Genomic DNA, 12,360 nt, shown 5'->3' with positions numbered 1-12,360 from the left:
AAAAAAAAAGAAAATGTCCCAGGGACATAGCTGTTGTAGCAGATGTGATGAAAAATATGGGGGGAAAAAAAACCTCACAATACCTACAAAGACAGCTGGTTTCTGCTATGTTGTACTGATGTTCTGCAGAAGGATAAGAGACTAAAGACTGATAGCAGGCTATTAATGGCCAAGTGTGAGAACCAGTGGTAGCTGAAAAGCAGGCTCTTATCACTTGTAATGAAAGAGCAGACAGAGACAAGTAGCAGGCACTGACGTCCTAATAATACCACCTGAAGATTTTATATGCTCAGCCAAGACAGGTGTGTTAAGCAAAGATAAGGCCCTTGTAGGAAAAAAACTTAGGTTCCTGAAAACAGCAACATCTGAGTCAATATCATGGAAGATGTCTCTATAACACCCCTGTTATGAGTAGAATTATTTACCGCTAAAATACATGTTCAAGCTCTAATCACGAGCACTGCAGAATATGACGTTATGTAGAAATAGGGTTACTTTCGATGTAATTAGTTAAAAGGAATCATACTGCAGTAGGATGGGCTCTTAAGCTAATATGCTTTGTGTTCTTAGAAGAAAATAGACATGGGCACACGAGGGGAGAGCGGTGTATCATGATGAAGACAGACTGAAATGCAGCTACAAGTCAAGGAATACCAAAGCTTGCTGGCAACCCACCGGAAGCCAGGAAGAGGCTGGAAAGGATCATTTTCTACAGGCTTCAGGGTAAGCATGCCTCTGTTGGAAACTTCATTTAGGGCTTCTAGTCTCCAGAATTGTGAGACAATATATTCTTGTTGTTTCAAGCCACCCAGTTTGTGGTACTTTACTACAACAGCCCTAGGAAACTCATATATCTCTCTAAGCACTCTGTTTTAGATGTGGTCCATGGCTTCCTGATAAGAGCTAGTGATTTTGTATTAGAAGATGCTGCAGAAGATGAATGCCTACAAATCAGCAGATGCCTCCTCAAGAGCAACCTCTACTTCCTCATGGCTGCCATCCTTATATAAAGGGGCACATGTCAGCAAAAATTGGTTGCAGTCCAGCTGAGATTATTAATAGAGCAACAATATTATTTACCTAAGCAGTAGTAAGGACGAACTAGCACATACTAGTACGAGCAAGGTGGTACTCCTGGGATTAGATTTTAAGAGTGCTTGCTGAAAGTCTCAAAATGTAAGACTGAGTAAAGAGAAATATATTTACTTGGGGACATCTTCTTAGGACAAGATATTTAACACCCCAGCAAGGACCCTAGAGAATGGGGCAAATTCATTGTTGTGGTTGCTTTTCGGAGTCCAGAGGAAAACATGGCTTACTTGCAGCACATAGAAATGCCTGAGATGCCCTGGCAGATAATAGATAAAAGATTAGTAGGGTAAGGGAAGAGGGTACGCTGGTGTATTATGTAAGACCAGAAGACCCAGTAAAGGATCTTGTTTCAAAGAAAGGCACAGTAGACTCACCATTCACCAAACCCATCAGGAGCATGCTGGTGAGAGGGGCACCAACACCAAACAGAAGGTCATTACTGGCTGTCCTCTACAGGCTATGGATAATGAAGGAGAGACAGTCACATGCTTGGGCTTGTTAATCTCCAATGAGATAAAGGGACCCTGAACTAACGGAGTTAGGGTCTATGGCTGTAATGACCAGCAGTGTCAACAAGACAGCCAAAGGGATATTAGACACAGGAGATTGTGTAAATGATTAAGGCATGGCGTCCCTAGGAGAAAAAGAGATGGACATACATTGAGAATTTTATTTAATGCCTATAATTTTTTTAAAGAAAAAGAATAGAGGAACTGGAGGCTGAGTACAGCCTCCTTTATACAAATGTTTTATCTATTGTTCAGTCTCCCAGCCTGAGTCAATATTCAAATTAAGAACCCATTGATTAAAGAATTGTCCAGGCTCATAGGTGCAAGGACCCTGAAACACTCTGGGTAGTGTAACAATACCCCGCATTATCCTCAAAGGGGGCCATGGTTTTACTTACGTCACTGCACTGGGGAAAAGGAAATTAAGGAAATAACCAGATACCCTGAGGATTATTGTACACAAAGTTTGAATTGACATTGTTATTTGCAGACATCAAGCATCACTGCAGCCCCTCTGTTAAATTGAAAGTTTATCAAGGCTGGCTAATGAAAGGAATCCTGGTTAAACTGTGTCACACAGTTGGCTCCTGAGTTCACAAACCCAGTTAATGGTAATTTTTCCAGTCACCAAAGGTATGATTGAATTGAAACACAGTCATTCTTTGATATCCCTGGGGGTTCGGTTCCAGGAGGCCCTATGGATAGCAAAATTCATGGATGTTCAAGTCCCTTGTATAAAATAGCTAAGTATTTGCATATAATCCATGTAAATCCTCCCATATATTTCGAATCATCTTTAGATGACTGATAAATAATACCTAATACAATGTAAAGGCTTTATAAATAGTTGTTACACTAACTGTTTTGAAAATAATGACAAGAAAAAATCTGTATATGTTCAATACAGATGATTTTTGTTAAATTATGTGTGTGTGTGTGTATATATATATATATAAATATTCTTTTTTTTTTTTTTTTTTTTTTTTTTTGAGATAGAGTCTCACTCTGTCACCCAGGCTGGAGTGCACTGGCGTGATCTTGATCTTGGCTCACTGCAAGCTCCGCCTCCCAGGTTCACACCATTCTCCTGCCTCTACCTCTCAAGTAGCTGGGACTACAGGTGTGTGCCACCACGCCCAGCTAATGTTTTGTATTTTCAGTAGAGATGGGGTTTCACCATGTTAGCCAGGATGGTCTCCATCTCCTGACCTAGTGATCTGCCCACCTCAGCCTCCTAAAGTGCTGGGATTACAGGCGTGAGCCACCGCGCCTGGCCTAAAAATATTTTTGAACCATGTTTGGTTGAATCCAGGGGTATGGAATTCACAGATATTACAGGTCAACTGCACTAGGTAATTTTGAGTAATCCCTACAATTGTCTGTAGAATAAGAATATCATTGTGGGGAAGGTCAACTAGAAACTTCTGAAAATGGCCATCATTCCTTAAAGATAAATAAACAAATAATTAAAGTATATCCTAAGGGCATGTACACCACCATTAAAAACTAAAGAATGCAGGATTAGTGGTCTTTATCATATCTCCATTTATATTGCTCAATTTATTTATTCATTTATTTTTGAGACATGTCCTCCCTCTGTTGCCCAGTCTGGAGTGCAGGGTGCAGTCACTGCAGCCTTGGCCTGCCAGGCTCAAACGATCCTCTTACTTCCACCTCCAGAGTATCTGAGACTACAATCATGAACTAACACACACAGCTAATTTTTGCATTTTTAGCAGAGATGGGATTTCACCAAGTTTCCCAAGCTGGTCTTGAACTCCTGGGCTCAAGTGATTTGCCTGCCTCACCTCCCAAAGTGAAGGGATAACAGACCCAGACTGTTCTATTTAAATTTAAAAAATTGTATGAATCCTAAAGAATGAATGTAGGCCACCAGGGACTCATTCAACAATTAGCCTAATTTCAGCATGATGTAGTATTATTGTCAGAACAAATTAGTGTGTGGTCATTGATTTGGTAAATACATTCATTATTTACCATTTTAATTAGAAAAGAAACAGTTCACATTGACATAGATTGGACAATAATATTCATTCATATTTTTGCCTTAAGTCTATACTAATCTATCATGTCATGAAACAGTCCCACAAGATCTGGACAAACTGAACATTCCATAGAATATTACAATGACCTATTACCTCAGTGGCATCATACAAATTAGACAGGAAAAGCAAGACATAGCTTTGGTAAAACACAGGTATGTGGTGTGGGAGATACATTGCACTCTAATGAAACCTTGCAGATTTAATCCCATCTTGGTCTCTGCTTCTTGGAAGACACAAACTAACACAATGTAAAAGTTACTGTAAAATTATAAGAGAATATTATCAAGAATACATTAAAATTTTCTTTTGGTCCGTGCTAAAATATGCTTTTCATGTTACACAGTAAGAAAAGGATATGAGAATCAAATTGGTTATCTATGTTATTGCTCATTCATCTTAACCACTTTACCTAATGTGACTGTAACTGACCACCTTCTAGGGAACTGTGACTTCACTCAATGGCCACACAAAATAATTTTGGTCTATGGCAAGCAGCCACAAAACTACATATGTATTTATTTATTTAGTGAAACAATTAAATTGAAAAGTTATCTTACACGTGAGATCGAAAAGTATGGGGAAGTTAGAGAGAATTATTCAATATTTCTTTTTTTTTTTTTTTTTTTTTTTTTTTTCAGACGGAGTCTCGCTCTGCCGCCCAGGCTGGAGTGCAGTGGCCGGATCTCAGCTCACTGCAAGCTCCGCCTCCCGGGTTCACGCCATTCTCCTGCCTCAGCCTCCCGAGTAGCTGGGACTACAGGCGCCCGCCACCTCGCCCGGCTAGTTTTTTGTATTTTTTTTTTTAGTAGAGACGGGGTTTCACCGTGTTAGCCAGGATGGTCTCGATCTCCTGACCTTGTGATCCGCCCGTCTCGGCCTCCCAAAGTGCTGGGATTACAGGCTTGAGGCACCGCGCCCGGCCCAATATTTCTTTACAACTCTATGGAAGATCACTTTGTTCTGTTTTTAGCTGAGCAGAGTGTTTCAAACTTCACAAAGAAAGAGAACAGCTTATCTTGCTAGGCCATCATTGAGAATTATGTTTGTCAGTGATGTGAGTGAACAAGTATGAATCTTCTGAAATTGTTTTACAACTTCTGCATACAGAAAATATCTCCCGGGAGTACACTGATGATAAACTATACACTTAAGCTCTTTCAGCTCTAGAAGAGTTCATTTATTCTTAGGTTTGTTAATTGATGCATTTTTGCAAGAGTGTCAGGCTGTCCCAACTACTAAAAAAAAAAAAAAAAAACTCTTACTCATAAGAGTCTTAAGAATGAGCTCAATATCTTTTCCACAAGATGACTATTTTATTCTTATCCATATTTATTATCTGGTCCTTGTACATTTTGTCACTCTAAAACCTTTTGCTAGCATGATCTCATTTATCATTTATTGCCTCTTTTATCTTTTTAGCTACTGGCAGGACACTCACTGAATTGTGTACCTTTTCAAAGTAACACATGTTCCATGAGGCAAAGTGCCAAATATCACTCCACAGGTTACCATCTCTTGCTCAAAATATTGATATCCTTCTCTGAGCTTGATCCAAGAGTTCCATGATATTGGTGGCTGTCTACTGATCTTGCCAGCCAGAGGGAGGCCCCTGAGGTTTCCAGCCATGACTAACTGTCACGGCTTTAAAAATTGGCACAGGCTCTGTCAGGAAAGAGAGATTAAAGTGTGACCTTGCTGTTTTATACTTCCCTGCTATTACCATCACCATTTATTAAAAGTGCTTTTCCTTTGGAGGTGAATACTGCTGTTTATTCTGTAACATTACCAGTATGTTCCTTAGAAATCTTGTGGTGTGGAAAACTGCACGCAAAATGATATGATTTGTAGGAAAAATATGACTTGACGATACCTATGCAACTTTGTAACCAGAAGACTAGTAGCAACTTTTAAAAAACTGAGACAGTACCACAGTTAGAAATACATATTAAAAATACGTATTAAATTACCTATGATCTTCCCTTTAAAGCATCAACCTTTAAATGATAGTTTTACGGAAGGTATAGAAAAAGAGGATTATAGTCACTGAATTAGGTAAAAAGGAATAAAATGTACAAATACAGTGGAGAATCCCTGATAAGTACTTCTAGGATAGATTAGGTAGCAAAAGAAGATTGCCAGATAAATGGCATCTTATGTATCAGAGATTCTTGTATTATTTGTGGCACTAAACAGTGGTAGATTGCTATGGATTCAGCTGTCTCTCAGTAGGGCAAAATATGAATGTGTTAGGGAAAATCGTAAAAGAACCAACGCACTTCATTCCTTAATTGTTGAAATTGTGATTCCTCTGATGAACCAGAGAATGGTAAGTGGCCCTACCTTCCTATGCCTGTCTCCATGAAGAGCTGTGTTTTTCAGGAGGTACCATTATTGGAGGTAAGCAGACCATTACTGGAGATATGTGCCAATATCAATTCTCAAAAAGAAAATAGGAGAAAAATTTATAAAAATGGAATGTTTATTTTTCTTTTACTAATATGTATTCATTTATTTAAGTTCCATTTTTATATTACTTCACATTCAGCTCATTAATGGTCTAGTACATTGTATTTTTTATTTAAAGACGGCTGAATATGAGACATTTCTAAATTTTAGCCAAAGTCCAAATGGCTGGAATTATTAACAATGGTTTTACAACTAAATTAAATATGTATAAATTTCAGAATTATGGATAATTTCATTGTTAATGTTTTTCTTCCTCTTTTTGAAATATTTACAAAGCTCTCTTACAATGGAAAAAAGTTCGGAAGGTCAGATTTCAATAACAGATAATCCCAATTAAGAGACTTTTGTGAGGCAGCAATGGTGTATTGTGGCGATTATATTTTATTTTAAAAGTCACAACTACTCTATTCAGTATTTACTATTAGCTACATTTTACAAATGAGAAAATTGAGGAAAACAAATACTATGTAAAACTCCTGTGTTACAGCTGGTCTAGTAAGCTGTAATTGGAATGCAAGCAGTTTTATCCACATAGTATGCCTTGAGGCAATATAACATATTAAAACATGGAACTAATTACTGATTCTGAGTGTACATAAAATACAGAAATACAGGAATAAGCCAATGGGCTGAAAGAGGTCCAAAGGGAGATGCTTTGGTCCAAAGAGGTCCAAAGGGAAGATGACTACAGAAGTGCTCCAGAGGAAGTAGAAGGCAGGGTGCACTCAGAAAAGAAAACTTTAGGGAAAGAAAAGAAGAGTATTGAGAACACAAAGGAAAGGAAATATGTTCTCTCTCCTGTGACACAATCAGCAAGAAATTTGGCACCATATGACCCTGAGATACAGAATTAGCCTGATTCATTTACAGTCAGTAGGTCTAGGACGTGCATAGACTGAAATCTGAGATCACTGATATATTTAACAATTCCAACAATCATATCAGAAGAACTATAGCTTGCCCATAAATTCAAGAAATTTTAACTGGAAATGAATTGCATATTGGACTATCACTAGTTATAGATTACACATAATCTGGAAAAAATTGTTATGGATGTAGAAACTATGGTGCCTGAAACAGGCTCATCAGATACATGTGTCAATTACTAAATGAATGCTGTTTTATATTATTTAAGATATTATTTTATCTGATATGTCTCAAATTTCAAATACTCCCAGAAGTATTTAAAAAGGAAAATATTTCAGTTACTTAGATAACTTAATACAAAGATGATTTTTCTAACTATTATACTTCACATGAGCAGTCAATATTTGCATCTTCTCTAGATCAAAAATTAGCTCAATCTCACTAAAAAAAATTCTTGATGGCAAGACATTAAGATAAACTATAAGAGACATGATGTGATATTTGCATTTTTCACATAAAGAATTTCTTAGAATATACATACCACTTGTTATAAGTGTTATAATTTAATAACTTTCATTTTTATAAAAAATTAACTTGTTTTTCAATTTATTGATTTTAAAATGGAACCCAATTTCAGAAATATTAAAAGAAAAAGTAAGTTTTTAAAAGAGGAAATATATTAATTGAAAAACTGTTATTATTGCAATCAACTCCAGTTCAGTAATCTTATTAAAATAAAAATTTATATAAACCATCACATTATATATTTCGAAATATATAAATATGAAACAAAGCAACACAAATATTTGCAATGTTTTTTTCTATAAATTAGTAGATTAAAATGCTGTAAATCATTGAGGATATATAATTTTCAAATTATTTGTTCTGGTTATAAAGTTGATATATATAATTTTATAAAATTTGGAAAATAAAGACAAAATATGAAGTCCTAAACAAAATTTAACCATAATCATATCACTGAAAATTAGGTGGTCTTCCCATCACTCCTTTTTCCATGTCCATTAATGTTTTTGCACATTATATACAATTTAATAATATTAATGAATGCAATATCGTATCTTAGTTTAACTTTTTAATTATCCAAATAAAATAGTTTTGTATAAAAAAAGAAAATATATAAAGCTACAAATAATTATAAAACTAAAATTAATCAGTATATATTTAAATCGCCATTAATTCCATCTTTAAGGGTTGACATTTTGTTGAGCGATCTTCTAAACACATATTGTAACAGAGATGATGATAGATAGATAGATAGATAGATAGATAGATAGATAGATAGATAGATAAATGGATGGCACATTTGCATTTTTCTATTGTCTGTCAGCCTCACATTCTCCCTTCTCCTGTATCTTCTGTATTAGAGGAAGCTGGAAGCCTTAAAATTGCATTTTTCAGATTCCCTTGCCATATGAATTCTAGTTAGTATTGGCCAATAAAAACTTTGGCAATAGATAAGACAACAGAGAAAAGTCATTCTGCTTATTGCTCTAATAGTGATGGTGGCAGTAGCAGACCAATGACTTGGACGTGACATTGGTGGTGGCAGCAGCAGAAACCAATGACTGAAAGTGATGGAGACCAGTGACTGAAAATAACTCCAGCACAGCTGGTTTTCCCAGTAGGGGTAGTGGGTGAGATGCTGGACAGTTGCAGCTGTTGTGCTGCCAGGAACTTGAACATGGGTATAGATTACTTCTAATAAAGAATAGCAAGAGTAGCAACTTTCTAATATTTGAGCAACAGCTTTTTTATCTTGTTGCTCCTTTATCCTAAGAATGGTGCAATTATTTCATTGTATCACTTTCCCTACTGGAAATATCGAGGGCGGATTCTATTTTCATGACTAGACATTGAATGATGCAAATAATAGAGATGAGAAAGGGAGAGAGAGTGAGGGTCAGAAAAGAAAGAAAGGAAGAATAAAAGGAAGAGAGAAAGAACAAGGGAGAGAAACAAAGAAAGAGAGGAAGAAAGGACGGAAAGAGGGAAGATGAAGAAAGAAAGAGAGAGAGAGAGAGAGAGAAAGAAAGAAAGAAAGAAAGAAAGAAAGAAAGAAAGAAAGAAAGAAAGAAAGAAAGAAAGAAAGAAAGAAAGAAAGAAAAGAAAGAAAGAGAGAAAGAGAGAAAGAAAGAGAGGGGGAGAGAGGGAAGGGAAGGAGAAAGAAAGGAAAAGAAAGCAGGAAAGAAAGAAAGAAAGAAAGAAAGAAAGAAAGAAAGAAAGAAAGAAAGAAAGAAAGAAAGAAAGAAAGAAAGAAAGAAAGAAAGAAAGAAAGAAAGAAAGAAAAAGAGAGAAAGAAAGAAGGAAGAGGAGACAAACATTTTTGATGGTTACTGGCAGCAACCTTAATCTTTTATTTTTTTATTTTTTTATTTAAGACAATCTTAACAGTCTTACTCTGTTGCCCAGGCTGGAGGCTGGAGAGCAGTGGCACAATCTTAGCTCACTGCAACCTCCATCTCCTAGGTTCAAGTGATTATCATGCCTCTACCTCCTGAATAGCTGGGATTACAGGTGCGTGCCACCACTCCTGGCTAATTTTTGTATTTTTATAGAGACAAGCTTTCACTATGTTGACCAGACTGGGTCTCAAACTCCTGACCTCAGGTGATGTGCCCAACTCAGCCTCCCAAAGTACTGGGATTACAGGTATGAGCCACTGCGTCTGACCAAACTTTTCATTTTTGTTTGTTTTTGTTTATAGGGTCCTGGGACTTTCCATGTAATCTAGAATTTACATATGAAGTAAAGAGAAACTGCAAAGTTAAGTTAAATTGCTCTACATATTAAAAAGTTGAACACAGAACATACAAGAAAGTAAAATTAAAGGGTGAACTCAGATGATCAGAGAGAAAGACAAAAAGGAAGGTGAGAAAGTAATAGGAAATAAGGGCAAAATAGATTAGGTAGAATTTGGGAGAGGAAGTGTGGAAAAAATATTGGGAGCAGCTGTCAGGTTTAATACTTTTGGCTTGAATTCTACTTTGTCTGATAACAGAATCACAGGGGTACTTTCCTTTTTTTTTTTTTTTTTTTTTTTTAGACAGAGCCTTGCTCTGTCTCCCAGGCTGGAGTGCAATGGCGCGATGTTGGCTTACTGCAACCCCTGCCTCCTGGGTTCAAGCTATTCTCTTGCCTCAGCCTCCTAAGTAGCTGGGACTACAGGTGCCCGCCACCACGCCTGGCTAATTTCTGTATTTTCATTGGAGACGGGGTTTCACCATATTGACCAGACTGCTCTGGAATTCCTGACCTTGAGTGATCCACCCACCTTGTGCCTCCCAAAGTGCTGGGATTGCACGCGTGAGCCACCGCGTCCAGCCAGCTACTTTCTTATTATTTTGATTCGTCTAGTTTAAAAAAAAAAAAAAAAAGGTCTCTTAAAAAATGTTTGATCTATGTTACTTTGTTTTTACTTATTCCTTTGTTTATTTTGCTAGTGTACAATATATAGCTTGCTCTGACTTTTGAAATCAGCATCATGTTTTCTTTTTAATAGGTAAGTCATGTTGACTTCATTCACTGATAAAACTGATGTATATAGACTTAACTTTGTCAAAATTTTTGTTATAATTTTTATGTATATTATTTTATATTTGTTGAGTTTGTTTAGTTCCCTTGGCTTAAAAAAATTGCTTCGGTATTTAGAAAAGTTGTATTTTTTGCTCCTATATTTAGCTTTGTGCCATCGTCCCTTTTTATCCACCTTTTCAATGCCTTTATAACCTGCTTTTTTTAAATAACTGGTTTGACAGGGCTTTTTTGTTTGTTTTGTTTTTTGTTTTTGTTTTGTTTTGTTTTTGAGACAGAGTCTTGCTTTGTCGCCCAGGCTGGAGTGCAAGGCGCAATCCTGGCTCACTGCAACCTCCCAGGTTCAAGCAAATCTCCCTCCTCAGTCTCTGAGTAGCTGGGATTACAGGCACCCACCATTATGCCCAGCTAATTTTTATATTTTTGGTTGAGACAAGGTTTCACCATGTTGGCCAGGCTGATCTCGAACTTCTGACCTCAGGTGATCTGCTCCCCTTGGCCTCCCAAAGTCCTGGGTTTACAGGCGTGAGCCACGGCGCCCGGCCTGCTGGACAGTTTTTATACAAATCCTTTAATACCCACCTGTTGCTTTATCAATGGATTAATTCTTCTGTCCTCCTTCCTCCCTACATTTTTATTTCATTTCTTAAATTTAGGCTATATCTCTTTGTCTCATTTTTAGTTATTTAAAAAATAAACATAATATTCATCTTTATTGCTTTTTAAATTCATATAGTATTAAGGAACTTTGAAAACATAAGAATTTTTCAGTGGCATAATTTTTTGCCACTTCACTCCTCATCAATGTGCTATACCAATTTATTGTTATTATTTTATTTTCAATGGAAAATTGTATTTTTAAATAAAAATAATAAAGAGTTGTTTTACACTTACCCAGATATTTATCCTCTTCAATTGTCTTCATTACTTTCCACACTGTGGGGCGTCTTTTTCAGTTACAAAAGATCAGGTATCTTTTGTGTTAATGAGGATCTCTCTTTATTTTCCTATCTCACCTCCAGCTTTCTCCCAACAGGAATTCTGCCATGCTTCCCAGACACCAGTCTTTCTTTTTTATTTATTTATTAATTATTATTTTTTATTTTTTTAATTTGTATTATTATACTTTAAGTTCTAGGGTACATGTGCATAACGTGCAGGTTTGTTACATATGTATACTTGTGCCATGTTGGTGTGCTGCACCCATCAACTCATCAGCACCCATCAACTTGTCATTTACATCAGGTATAACTCCCAATGCAATCCCTCCCCCAACCCCCCTCCCCATGATAGGCCCCGCAGACACCAGTCTTTCTAAGGCAGCGGCAGTGCATTCATAGAAGGTCTAGAGAGCCAAGGAGAGATTTTTTTTTTCCAGCTCCCTGCTTCTAGTTTGCACTTGGTGAAGGATGGGCATATCCTGTGAAAAATTCCGAAGTTCTGCTCCTCAGTCTTTAACTCAAATATGGTGGCAAATATACAGGATCTTGCTAGTAAATATGCTTAGAAACAAACCAGAAGAACTGCTAGAAAGGAGGCTACTTGTATTTCAACTGGCAAATTAAGTAATCAGTCTTGCTAAGGTGAAAAAAAAAAAAAAAAGGTTGACGCAAAGCTTAAAATAATACATTCTTGATTCGAGCTCAGGTTCTTTAGAGAGCAGTACTTAATTCAGAGTAGGGCCAGACAAATGCATTTTCAGGAAAAGATGCAAAAGTGATGTATAAAGCCTTACGGATGGTGTGGTTACTCTGATTTATAAGAATTTGTTGGCTAATATTGGGGTTCAGTGAACAAAAGAAGAAACA

Source organism: Papio anubis, chromosome 15 (assembly GCF_008728515.1).
Source record: "Papio anubis isolate 15944 chromosome 15, Panubis1.0, whole genome shotgun sequence".
NCBI lineage: Eukaryota > Metazoa > Chordata > Mammalia > Primates > Cercopithecidae > Papio > Papio anubis.
The sequence above is the reverse complement of the archived record's forward strand: the minus strand, read 5'-3'. Positions refer to the sequence as shown.